Source organism: Pleuronectes platessa, chromosome 2 (genome assembly GCF_947347685.1).
Source record: "Pleuronectes platessa chromosome 2, fPlePla1.1, whole genome shotgun sequence".
Classification (NCBI taxonomy): domain Eukaryota; kingdom Metazoa; phylum Chordata; class Actinopteri; order Pleuronectiformes; family Pleuronectidae; genus Pleuronectes; species Pleuronectes platessa.
This window is the reverse complement of record NC_070627.1, coordinates 8,869,599-8,882,186: the sequence shown is the minus strand read 5'-3', so window position 1 is coordinate 8,882,186 and position 12,588 is coordinate 8,869,599. Positions and strand designations below refer to the sequence as shown.

Genomic DNA, 12,588 nt, shown 5'->3' with positions numbered 1-12,588 from the left:
CAAACGAGTGCTGGGAACATTTCGCATGCATACGACTTTTGGTTCTCATGCATCTGTGCAACTCGTCAGATTGTGCACAACACAACGCAATCAGAGTGTGAACTCATCAAAAATGATAAATATTGGAGTAAACATGAATCAGGCTAATGACAGAACCAGACTGCTGTGTAATCTAAATCCTAAACTAAACAGTGATAATCATGCAGCCAAATGTTTGATTTTTAGTAAATTAGATCAGTAGCTAAATAACAGTCTTGGTAAATGGAGCTTTATCTGTAAGTCAAGGCCATTAGCAGCCCTGGTCGGAGTTGCCTCGGGCTCTGTAATTAACTCCGCTCAAGCGCAGCTAAACATTTTTGACATTTTTCCTAGTCCAGAATTAACTGTCACAGCAGAGGGAGAAAGTAACCATCTTGTCACATTGAGTTTATCTGAGGGTTGTGCGGCACTGTCCTATTCTCTCTCTCTCTCTCTCTCTCTCTCTCTCTCTCTCTCTTTCCTGCTCCCGGCCTCCCTCCCTATGTCTCTCTCTCTCTGACACACACACACACACACACACACACACACACACACGCACGTACACACACTCTCCAAACCTGGATCTCATTTCAGTAATGTTTCATGATGACCGAGGTGATGGAAAGTGTGACGGGACCTAATGTTGTGAACGTTGGGGCGGGGCCGTCATCAGGTTACATTACACTAGTTAATTGTCGGGCGAAATGCACGACGCTCGCCCGCATGTGTGTAGCGGACGTCTGGAGCTCGTCCAGATGAAATCAGCTACGCGGAGGAGAGAAAGAACTGTGAAACACCACTTGGACATTCTGAGTTATCGCCATATCAGCATTTTTAAAAACACTATAAAGTAACGTTGGCATTACACACCCACACACAGGATTACACACACATGTTGCACGTAGGCCAGGTGGAAGAGCAGATTCACCTGATTGGTTAACTGAAAAAAAGGCCCGAGGTAACTTGTGCAACATGGAGCACGACAAACCATCCGGCAACTGCCTGGTTTGTCTTTGTCTGTGTCTGTTGTCGCACAACATGAGTTACCACAGTGTCACAGTCATCTGGGGTTAGACCACATGCAGATCAATATAAGGAAAGACAAGTAGGTCATATTAAAAAGAAGCACACTTAAAATCAGAAACAATACAACAACATGGATGATGAAAATCCATTTGTAAATTGCTAAATAAGTAGAATACCAGCGAAAACACATCTGTTTTTATTCACTTTGTGTTTTGCTGATGTCGTGGAAAGAAAGAAAGAATAACTTTTTAATTATTTGGAGGATTTCTACAAATCATTTTATAGGAAAAACATTATTTAAAACTCTATATTCATTAAATTATTAAATCCCTTAGCGGCAGCAGGGAAAACTATTTTGCCGTCACCATAATTCCGTGTCATGCAGATTGTGAAATGCAAGTTGCTAACAAGCCAGAAAGCAAACAGCACTTTCTATCCGAAACCGCACGGTTGCATAAGAAGGTTTCCAGACAATTCAAGAGCTTTTTAATGATGGTAGGGTTTGACCTTAGATGTCGCCCACACAAATTACTCATTTGGCACATAATAGACCATTACTGCTAAGTTTCATTTATGGAGAAGACAAACGTTTGCTGTGCTCCATCATCCCTGAGCGGTTGTAATGAGTGGCTGGGAAGCTATGAAAAGCAGAAGAGATAATGCCCCGATGAGCCCCGAAGAAATACCACCGAAGACGAGTCTCAAGTCAATATGGTGCAAATTCCCCCTGATGAAAGCACATTAACCAATCACCCTGCGTTTGCATTTCAGTCGTCCACAGACCATTACTCAGCTCTGTAATTATACCACACATTCCATATATTACTTTGACTGAAAGAATGCCAATTACAGTGCTTTAACTCTGTCTCTCAGTGTGCCGGCTGATGCCTCCATAAAAGTCTGTGATTAAATTACTCTGGGGAAAGCACTCACATTTTATATGACAACCCCTGATGCATCGCTCAGCTTCGAATTCCCCGACCAGCAGCAAATCTTCGGTAGAGGCTGCGACTGTGGACAGGTGGGTCCAGATGACGGAGAGAGACGGAGAGACGAGTCCTCTCCGTCTCTGCGCCATTATTCTCTGTCCTCTTCCCCCCTGGTATAGAGCGACTGTAGCTGCCACACATATTGTATCATCTGACAGGAACATACCGACGTGTAAACCTCCAGCAGCGTTCTGTTTTCTTTCCAGCTGTCAAAATGCTAATAAACACAATGCTTATCATGGTGTAGCAGCGCTGTGAAAAGTGCAGCCGTGAAAGTGTGAGTGGTGTGCCGGTGAATGAAGGGGCTCTCCAAGCAAAATCATAACTAAAGAGGGGTGATTGAAAACTTTTTTTGAAATGTTTGAAGTAGTTCTAGCACCGGCTCAGATACCCACAGCCAACTGCCCTTCTTTCAGTCGACAACACAGTCAAAGGCTTAGAATGAATATACAGTAACCATCGCCTCCCACGTGTTCCACTGAGGCTGATCTGAGACGAGCGCCTGACGCAGACTGGAGGTGTTGCTGCGCCGATGAACGACCGGACACAGGCACCGTGAGAGAAACCCTGTTCGAGAGCACACAGACAGCACAGTAAGAACTTTACATAACACTCGAATGCGAGTTTATTCAAGAAAATTCTTTGCCCCGATGTGTGGTGCACAGGAGGGATTTTTTTAGACAAGCGGTGTGAAAAGCAGGGCGTGCAGAAATTCCCTTTTTCTGTATTTCACGGCAGAGAAATTCAAAAAAAAAAAGAGTTGAACAGGTCACGCTGGAATGTGAAATGTGAGTTCTGGGAAGACATGGGCCAGACAGACACAGAGGCTCTTCTGACAAGGAAGGAAAAAACCTTAACCTGTCAATCACGTCACTCCTCTGTCAATAGCTGTTTAATCCTCTGCTGAAAGCTGGTAGGCGCTGGATCTAGAGGCAGACAGGAGGTCAAAGGGTACGTGAATGACAACCACCCCCCCCCCCCCCTCCAACCCCCCTCCTGCTGCAAGAGCTGCTTTCAATCTTCGGTGCATACTTGGCTGAAAGGTAAGGACTGTTATCATCTCATTGTTTTCTGTGAAACCCGACATGTGAGTGTTTTCTGCTCTGGACGCTGACGAACGTGATGCTGTGATGTCGTTGGCAACTTTCACACGTGGCATCAAGTGACTGCGCTTAGAGGGCGAATCCAAAAAAGCAAGTCAGGGTGTTGATCAGCTGTGGTTATTCTGTGTGTGTGGCTCTAACCAGGTCCTAATTAAATGAGCGCCGTGTGGATAATAAACTCGTTTTGAACAAAAATACATTTGAGCTTATATAAGCCTCGTCATCGCCATGACAACAGCTTTACCGGCAACACGGAGAGGTATTTGTGTATAACCCCGGCAACGTCCTCCAATTGAATTAAGCTGCACCTGTGCACCGCATAGATGGAAATGATACAGTGAGAGGGACGGCTGCAGTGATCCTGTTGCTCACTGGCATGAGAGTGTGTGATGGTTTGAATCCGAGTGGAGGTTCCTCCTCACACACGTCTGAAATGATTCATCAGCCGATGAGCAGGAGTGATGTCCAGATAACACACGCAGCGTTTTTCAGTTGGAACTGTTTTGCACGATTCTTTGAGAACAATGCGGTAAAGTTCTTGTTTTTGCTTTTACCATAAACCCCCTGACCTCCAATCAGCTCTCTCGGGAAACTCCATTTGTCATGTTAGCGACAGTGAAAACCTTGCTGCTTGCGTTTCTTGTTTTTCTTGATCTTCCTGACGCATGTTACAGACGTGTAACATTATTAAACCTGTACGAGAACAGGAAGAGCACAGAACCTGATGGATGTGAAAGGCGGACATTCGGTCAAACAGAGGTTTAGTGAAGTTTCCCCCTTTTTTGTTCAAAAAATAAACTAAACAACGGATTTGTGGAAGGGGCACTGAGAAGCATACCGAGAGTATTAGATCAGAACCGAGAGTAACAGTGAAGATGTGGTGAGGACATGGCTCCTTCTCTCCGGTACACTGGCTCCTCTAGAATCTTATGCCAGATCTGTCAATACATTTTCTCTGAGGATAACAGTCGTGTGCCAATGAATATTTATGATGAGTACAGATTATTGTAATAAATATTCGACGGTACTTTATTCACCGAGCTGGTTCAATGGAATAAGAGTTAAACATATTTAGATTCAGAGTTCAAACTATTCATGTAGTGTTTCTATTGTAATTACATAAACAATTCTTTATTATTTGTTTTTTTATATCATCAACTGAATTATTTTTCCCATGACTTTTGAGACGGTTACTTAACATTACACAATCAATTTTATATTATTTCATTATGTTATCATACATTATATTATTATATATATATATATATGTATATATATATATATATATATATATATAATACAAGATATTTAATGATGGTTGTTGCAGAAAACAAAACATGAGGTAACACATAAAGAGTAACGATGAAAACTCTTTGAGGATTGTTTTCTAGATTAATTTTTATTTTAAATTAAATGTTACTTTACTTTAGAAGCTAAAATAGAGAAAGGTGTAAACGTATTAAATGTAATTTTTTAATTTGTATCGATATTGTCCAAAGCGTTGTACAAGCAGCAGTACTCCAGACGAGTAGGAGTAAACAGTCAGCGCAGCAGTAACTCAACAGTGAACGTTTAGTATTAGCTACACACTGGGATATTATTGCTATTGCAACAGAAGGTGGTAAATATCCCCAACAACATAAAACATTAACAATCACAGTTTAACTAACTAATCCTACGATGAGTTTGGATTTGGCCCAAAAACAACTCGGTTAGCTCTAAAGAAAGATGGAGGACATGTATTCTCATGGGTGCAGTAATTAAAACATAGTTAGGTTTAAATGGTAAATAAACAAACAAATATTGATTTTATAATATAATATAAAGACAATATATAATTGCAACCTCACTTGACTTGTACGGCCATTAGATGGCTTTTTCAGTTGAACATAAAAGTTCCTTTAGAAAAACTGTCTCACACGACAACTTGACGTCTCTTAAAAATATAAAAAACACCAGATCATATTTCGCCTCTTGCACTCTCAACCTATGTGCTGGTTCCTATGGGAGGGATTGTCTCTGGCATTGATTGGATTAGGTGACCCCGATATAGTGTTTTACCACATAGCAATTAGCTCTAATGTCAAGTCATCAGCAGAAGAAGTAGCTTACAGTCTCTACTAACATCTCTGACTGCATAATTGAACATCCTAAACTATAATTAAAATATCACAGCTTTATGAGTTCATTACTCACTGCAAGCACGATAATCTCCTCTACCGATTTATGCTAATGTGCTTTCCGGACCGGTGCCATGTGCATTTTATGATAACATACAAACATTATGATTAAAAAAAAAATTAAAGATTAAAGTGGGATGTTTAATTGTTATTGTGGCATTGTGGGCTGAACAGTGGCACCATACTATATAGATGTAAAACTGTTGATGAACAAACTGCCAACATATGTGAAAGCATATATTTATTCATCATAACACAGGATAAATAAGGATTTATATTGATGTAATTTAGAGCTGACAGAATATTACTATGAAGCTGCTGCAAATGCCAAGAGCTGCAACAGCTGCTAGTCAAAACAACAAATTAAATGAAAACTCCTTTTAGATGACATTTACCTTACATATAACATGGCTGTACTTAACAACTTAAAATCCTTATTGGGAAACATGCTCATCATAATTTCCTAGATCCAAAAGCATTTTCCAAAACCTTGTATCTTTCTTAACACCAGTCCTGAAAACAAATATGATACATTCACAATCAAATGACAAAAGAATCTGTGAATCGTCACATTTGAGAGACGGACAGAGAGAGCCTGTTTGTTTGCTTATGAAATTAGTAGGATTTCAGCTCTGATACTTTTCAGTATATGGTAAATATAGAAGTGTTTATGAGTTAGAGTGATACTCGCCCGTGTTCATCCGAAAAAAAGTATGTGATCCTGTCATTATTGTTATAGAGAACCAACAAAGTAACACAGTAAGCAGAACACGCTGTTTTCTTGTGATACAAAGAAACACTATCCTGTAATGCAGCCGTTGTTTTCTGTTATCAAGCTGATATCGTCTGTTCTCGGTAAATTAATACTAATAAACCATGAAGATGCTCAAAATGACTGATGTTGGCTGGCACATGCGATAACAGAAGTGAAGAAGACATGTATGATAGAGGAAGAGGAGGGTGACGGAGGCCGATGGAGTTTCAGATCAAGGACGTGGACTAAATGCTTAGTTTTAATTCCTGATCTCAGCGGGGGGGGGGGGGGGGACAATGTGATGGGGCTGACGCAGAAGAACCAAGCAGGATAAAAGCAAAACCCTGTAATGCACTGTGACACAGGGAGGAAAGGGTGAAAGTGTTCGTCTGATAAAAAAGCCGTGTTTCCACTCAAATATTAATGATGCCATGAAAGGCTTTGCTCATAACGGCAGCTATTCTGAATTTACACGAGGCCACAGTTACATAGAATAGTGATAAATAACTTCTTTTGCAGCCCTTACGGCCACACCCCTTTCTCCTTTAATAGATGGGTATGCAACACAGGCAGGCACATCTGTCTGTGTCTCTCTGTCTCTCACACACACCGAGCAGTGAGTGTGTGTGTGTGTGTGTGTTTGCCAGTGCATGTGCGTGTGCTCACTGTTTGTGCAGCTCCGACTTATTTTTCACTTTTCCCTTCAACTTCCTGTGAGTCACCGGCAGTGGAGGAAATACTTTACAGCTGTACCTTTATTTCTTATGCGAAAACACGGCTTAATGCACGCGGAGAACAAAAGCAGGAATCTGGTGCAATGTTTTGCTTCACTTGTAAATTCCTGTGCACCTACTTAATTTGCTTTGCTGCTCAATGCCAAAGTGCAGTTACGGGGCTCTTACATAACCTTTGCTTATTTAAGTATGTCATGAGCCGAGAGTGGCTTATGTAACTTTACAAGATGCTATAAATCTGTAGATCCTCTCCCCCCCTCTTCACTTATCTCAGATCCCAGATACATCTTTTGTGTTGATGGAAATTGCTCCCAGAGAATCAGGCGGAAAGTGTCCTTGATTATCGTGCGTGAGATTAGTTTCTCTAAAGTGGCTGGTGTCTCTCCACAAATCTCCTTTCTCTACTGCAATTAATGTGATGCATGCGCCGCAGTGCCGGCTGCGAGTGAGATTCAGGAAGAAGTGAAGTTATTTCAGATATTCACAATTATTGTGTTTTTCAAGTCACCACAAAAAGGAATGACAAGTGCTTTGATGACAGTGTAGGTAGGGTTTGATGGCTGCTTGTTCATTTGTCTCTCACAGAGCTACAGGGGGAGATTACAATCTGTGGTTTTAATAGTTGGTAGAAATGCTCCCTGGGAGTAAACTGTGATACAATGAAGACAAACCTGTCATTGTTGAACGCTTCGTGGATGAGTGGTTGGACATGTGCCATGATTTTACATAACCCAAAGGCTCCAGTGACTGTTTACCTCTCCATTGTGATTAATGAGCTGAGGGTGGAACTTGTTTACACGTCGAAAGCACCGATTGTGGAATTTAGATTATAAATAAATATATGCTTCCCCCCCTCCAGTTGGAGGCTTGAGCATGAGCCTGTGAATCACCTAAGTACATGTAACTGGTTCTGGGCACAGATTGGTGTTGGAATCAGCAAACTGGTACAGATGATTGCACTTTCAAAGAGGATGGATAGAATGAATAACAAGGAGGATATTTTATTCTTCTGCAGAAATTACAATATTAATGTCGTCGGCCTATAGAGAAAAGAAAAGTATGTAGAAGGGAAGAGGCGTGGCTAAGAGGCATAACCCATGTCCTACTCAGACGATAAGAGTGAGCAGCCGAGTTGGAGAAACTGTTCACATCAGCCTCCTATTTATAATTGAGTTATTGTCTTAAATTCATAATAAACTTCAAAGACCATCAGAAGCATAAATGTGGCTGCAGAGCCGTCAAAGGCAGTTACATCTAAATTTAATACCAAATTAACACTAACACAGTGGATTCAGATGATTCAAATGCAGCCGTGCACCAGTTATCTCTATGTGGTTTTACATGTTGACACATCAGTTCAAATTCATCATGATGCAGAAGTGGCAGGTGACTAAAACACCAGCAGTAGGTTGATCAGGGCAGAATAACGGCTCTGACATTGTGAGTGAACTTACTCAGATCACTGGTTACATAGTAAAAGTGTTAGGTAGCCGAGGAGCTGAGTGAAAATGAAAGCTCTGTTATGAAGCAGCGGTGATGGAGCAATAATGTGTTATGGCCTCCTCTGCCCCAAGTGGCCAAACAAAGCAATTCATGCTAATTTAAAAAGCATCAATCAATATTTTTATATTAACATTGATTCACAACCTAACAAAGGTTACTTTCACTCAACACTATTTAAAACATTAATTTGCCAGTGAAGGTGAATGAATCTTTGACTTGGATCTACAATGAAATCTATGTCTAGAGTAATAAAGTTGGATTTTAGATTTAGACAAAAAAACATAACAAACTGTAAATATCTAAAAGACTAAAAACACATCATTTCAGATATTCACAGTAAATATTTCGTTATTATTTTATTGACAGAATTAAAATGATTTCTGTACAAATTCAGGAGAATCATGCAGGATGGCTCATGTGTGGTGAACTTTGCAGTTTATATGTAGCTGTAACTGTGAACATGAAGTTGCTGTGCAGGAAGTTGATCTTAGAACTAGTGGTAGTTCTTTTGCTGCATAAAAATAAATCATGGTTGTGGTGTTTAATTAGATCTAATACACTGTTGGTCTCATATTTCAGCAGCCCCCCCCCCCACCCCCCCCTCCCTCCTTGCCCTGTCCCTGTCTCTCATATCTTTTTGCATCAGCCTCGTTTGGCTCTCCCCCTGTCCCACAGGTCCACTGGCAACTGGGAAAACTCCAGAACGTCCAGATGGCCAGTCCGCCTCAGAATGCACTTCACCGAGCCCACATCAGTGCATGTTACATTTTCACATGATACTTCAGTAGTTTAGCACTCAGCAATTTTAAGAAGATAAATCTAATGAATGCCGTGAGAAGCAGGTTTTAGATTGTTTGTTTGCCAGAACCCTGTTGCCCACAACTTCCCCCATAATTTGTCTTTTAACACTTCTTTCCAAATCGCTTGTAAAAATCCAACATTCAGCACAGGCCTGCGTGTTATTGTAAATATGGGCAAGAGATTCTGTGAGGCAGGAAGTTGCTGAGTTCTTTGCTTCCTGTGGGCTGTGAATTGTTGTGGTGGAAAATATGAAACAATCACCTAAGTTCAGCACTAACTCAGGAGCTGGGTCCTCCGCCGTCAGCGTTTCTGCACCAAATATGTCATAACGGCCAGAAAGCCTGCCATGTTTCAAAGTCTGTCTCAAATAACAACAACTGGTGGAGACTTTGCAGCCTTCATGGTCCCTTAGAATCCACTGCGCAGCCAGTTGTTTGATGGCTCTGTTCAGATCATTGCATTGCATTTACAGGGTGAATGGTTAAGATGGTTCTCATACATCACATGACGTGAACCAGTGAAAATGCCCCTGCAGGATGGAAATAAAGGCAACGAGGCGTCCAACACCATGGTTCTTAAAAGCAGCCTGCACACCATCTTCAGCACAGACACACACAGCTGATCAATCTATATTATATCCTATATTTATTTACAATTTTGCATTAATCAAATATTATATCGAATCATCACAACTTCAGGTTTAAACCAGTTTAGACCAGACTGTACATACAAATGGACATAATCTCCTGTACACTCTCAAATGACCAGTAGCATGTGACTCCACTGGTTCTAAAAAAGATATTAAAAAAATTCCTGGGGAGTTTATGTCTCAATCTTTTTTTTCAGGTATTTTTCAACGCAACATCATTTAAATATGGTAAATGATGGTCTGAAGTAAGGTGGAAAAGACAATAAAGTATTCACTGTGGTGAGGATACCTTTTGATTGACGGCTTGTACCTGTCAGTCAGGCTCTTACAACCCTCCCCTCCTCTAACGATGGTCTATTCTGGTGTAATGGGCATTTTTACACGATACCATTGTCATCCACTAATATCTGACTATCTCATAAAGATATTATTATGAAATGACTGATGGAAGCTATTTGGTGTATTATATTTCAGAATGTGGTGCAGGCAGATTTGTACAAAACCTGACTTTGGATTCAAAAAGTGAGACTTTGATGGAGTTTGTCAGTTGTGGTGCAAATGCATCATTTTTCAACATGATTTTTCTGTTTTCAAACATGTGAATGTTTTAATAAACCTAATGGATGGGGAATAGATTCATGCTCTGGGATAATATTTTGAAAGCAATGTTTTTTTCAGATAATACCAAGACCAAATGAAATTAAAGACCATGCCATTTTGTGAGATCAAACTTAATTTAAAAGCAATCTAATCAAAAATGACCAATGGCCGACTCGATCCAGGTTGGTAGGCAATCTTTTCTTTTTCCTAGTAAAGATTTGCCAATTATAAAAAAAGAGAACATGTGTTTGTATATTTTCAACAGTATTTCAAGATTTTAAATAATATTTTCACTAGTATACTTTTAATAATAAATATAATATAATAGCAATAATAATAGCAATATATATATATTTTTTATATAATATGGACAAGCAGCTACATGCAGGAGGTTCTATTTAAGTTTTTATTAGTGGAATCCTTCAGTTAACCAGCAATAATTCAGAAAGGAGAACTGATGCTTTAAATTTCATCAGGGTTATGAAAATTATTCTGCAGAGGAGTGTGTCTCCAGTTCAACAGCAGCAGAAGGATATCAATGACTGAACCATGTATATATTTTTATCTTCTCCTCTCTCCTGCACCTTTCACATTCAAATGACCTCTGAAGGCAGCGCTGGGATCTGCCTGAAAGATATTACAGTATTTTGTCTGCGTCTGCTACGTGCAAGACTCCCGTGCCGCCCTCCCCCCCACCACCACCAACGCTGACCTTTCATATTTAATATAGCATGTTGGCTAAAGGTCACTTTACTGTTTTGGCTTCTCGCCGCTGGGTTTGTTGTGTGATTGGAAAATGCCCACAGAGTCCTCAACATATAAATATTTCCATGTTGCTGTCAAAAAACGTGCAAAGGGCAAGTAATCACGGTACATTTCCAGTAAGTGACTGTTGAGATCTCTAATCACGTCGGGCTGATTAGCTCACACCGGACTCCACACACACACACTTATTATGTTATGAGTCTCTCCTCCCATTAATTTCCATTACTTCTTTCCAGCCATGATCAGCTTCGTGTTCTCATGACCCAAAGTCTCGCACGGTGGGGGGGGGGGGGGGGAGCTTGAAATCCGCGTAAGACCTTGTGTATCGTGTGTCATGAATCGAAAAATAAAATACTTTGTTATCAGGGAAAAGCATCACCTGTTCAGAGCACTAAATTATCGAGATATGAATATATATATTTTCCCTTTCGACCGCAGATTTACTGTCGCTTGTGTCTTGTGTCTTTTCCCTCTCAGACGTTACTTTGAATGCAATGCCATTGGATTTTCTTACATTAGAGTTCCCAATCATATAAAGTGGGCTGCTGCCGGCTGTGTGTGACAGGTGCAGAAACCTAAACAGCCTCTTTGAAAAGCCGAATCCCTCATTGCTAAAACCATGCACATTATTTCATTACGGGCAGTTCTTATGGCGGCGGCGGTGGATCCATGCCTCCACTCCCTCTCTGCACTCGCTGTATTGTTGAAACGATTTCGACCTTCAGCAAATTTTACTCATCAACTGGAATTCTTTATACTTTTGTTTCATCACGCCGTCTTTCATTCTGTCATCATCTCCCTCTGTGGTGGTTCTGTTTTAAGACTTGGGGATGTGAGAGGCTCCAGTTAAGCTTCAAATGGCTCTCCTCCCTTCCCAATGAGATGGAAACATTAATCAATTAGGTCGGCCCTTAAAGGATCTGAAGGAGATGAAGCTCCCCTCTCTCTGAAAATGAAATGCCACAGACTTTTAAATCCAGTCAAAGGGCATTTTTCCCAATCTTGCTCTCTTCTCTTTTTTCCACCCCTCCCTTTCATTCCCCACTCCCTGTTTCATTCATCTTGGCTCCCATCCCCCCCTCTCATTTCTCATGTGCAACACAAGTAGAAGGTCGGGAGGAATGAGAGGGTGATGAAGAGGAGGTTTTATTCAGCAGCGGAACGGGAGGATGAGGGGATGATGGGGCTGTGAAAACATGAGGAGAAATAACACAGTGAATGAGTAAATCTAGGAGGTTAAAAGCAACTTCATTTTGTTATTATATTGCATTAGACTGAAGATCATTACCCTCCAGCTTTTGTTATAATTCATAAGATTAAACTGGAATTGTTTCATTCTTCAACACAACCAGTTCTCATTTATGGAAATAGTGCAACAAATGATATGTGATCTACTAAAACGTGCACGTGCCTGTGTACGAGTGGTAAATATTGCATGTGGGTGCTTTGCATCTGGTGGAAATGCA

General features: G+C 40.7%; 1 protein-coding gene across 3 annotated transcripts in view; it reads left to right on the top strand.

Moving 5' to 3' along the window:
- Positions 1–2,084: 2,084 nt before the first annotated feature.
- The window catches only part of tox2 (TOX high mobility group box family member 2), a 113,627-nt gene continuing 103,123 nt past the window's right edge, over positions 2,085–12,588 (top strand). The window contains exons 1-2 of one of the 3 annotated variants that reach the window (XM_053430259.1): positions 2,085–2,626; positions 2,944–3,076. The gene's annotated coding sequence lies outside the window, so the exon portion shown is untranslated. Of the gene's footprint in view, positions 2,822–2,921; positions 3,077–12,588 lie in introns of all 3 variants that reach the window. The other 2 variants (XM_053430251.1, XM_053430242.1) reach the window with 2 other exon arrangements.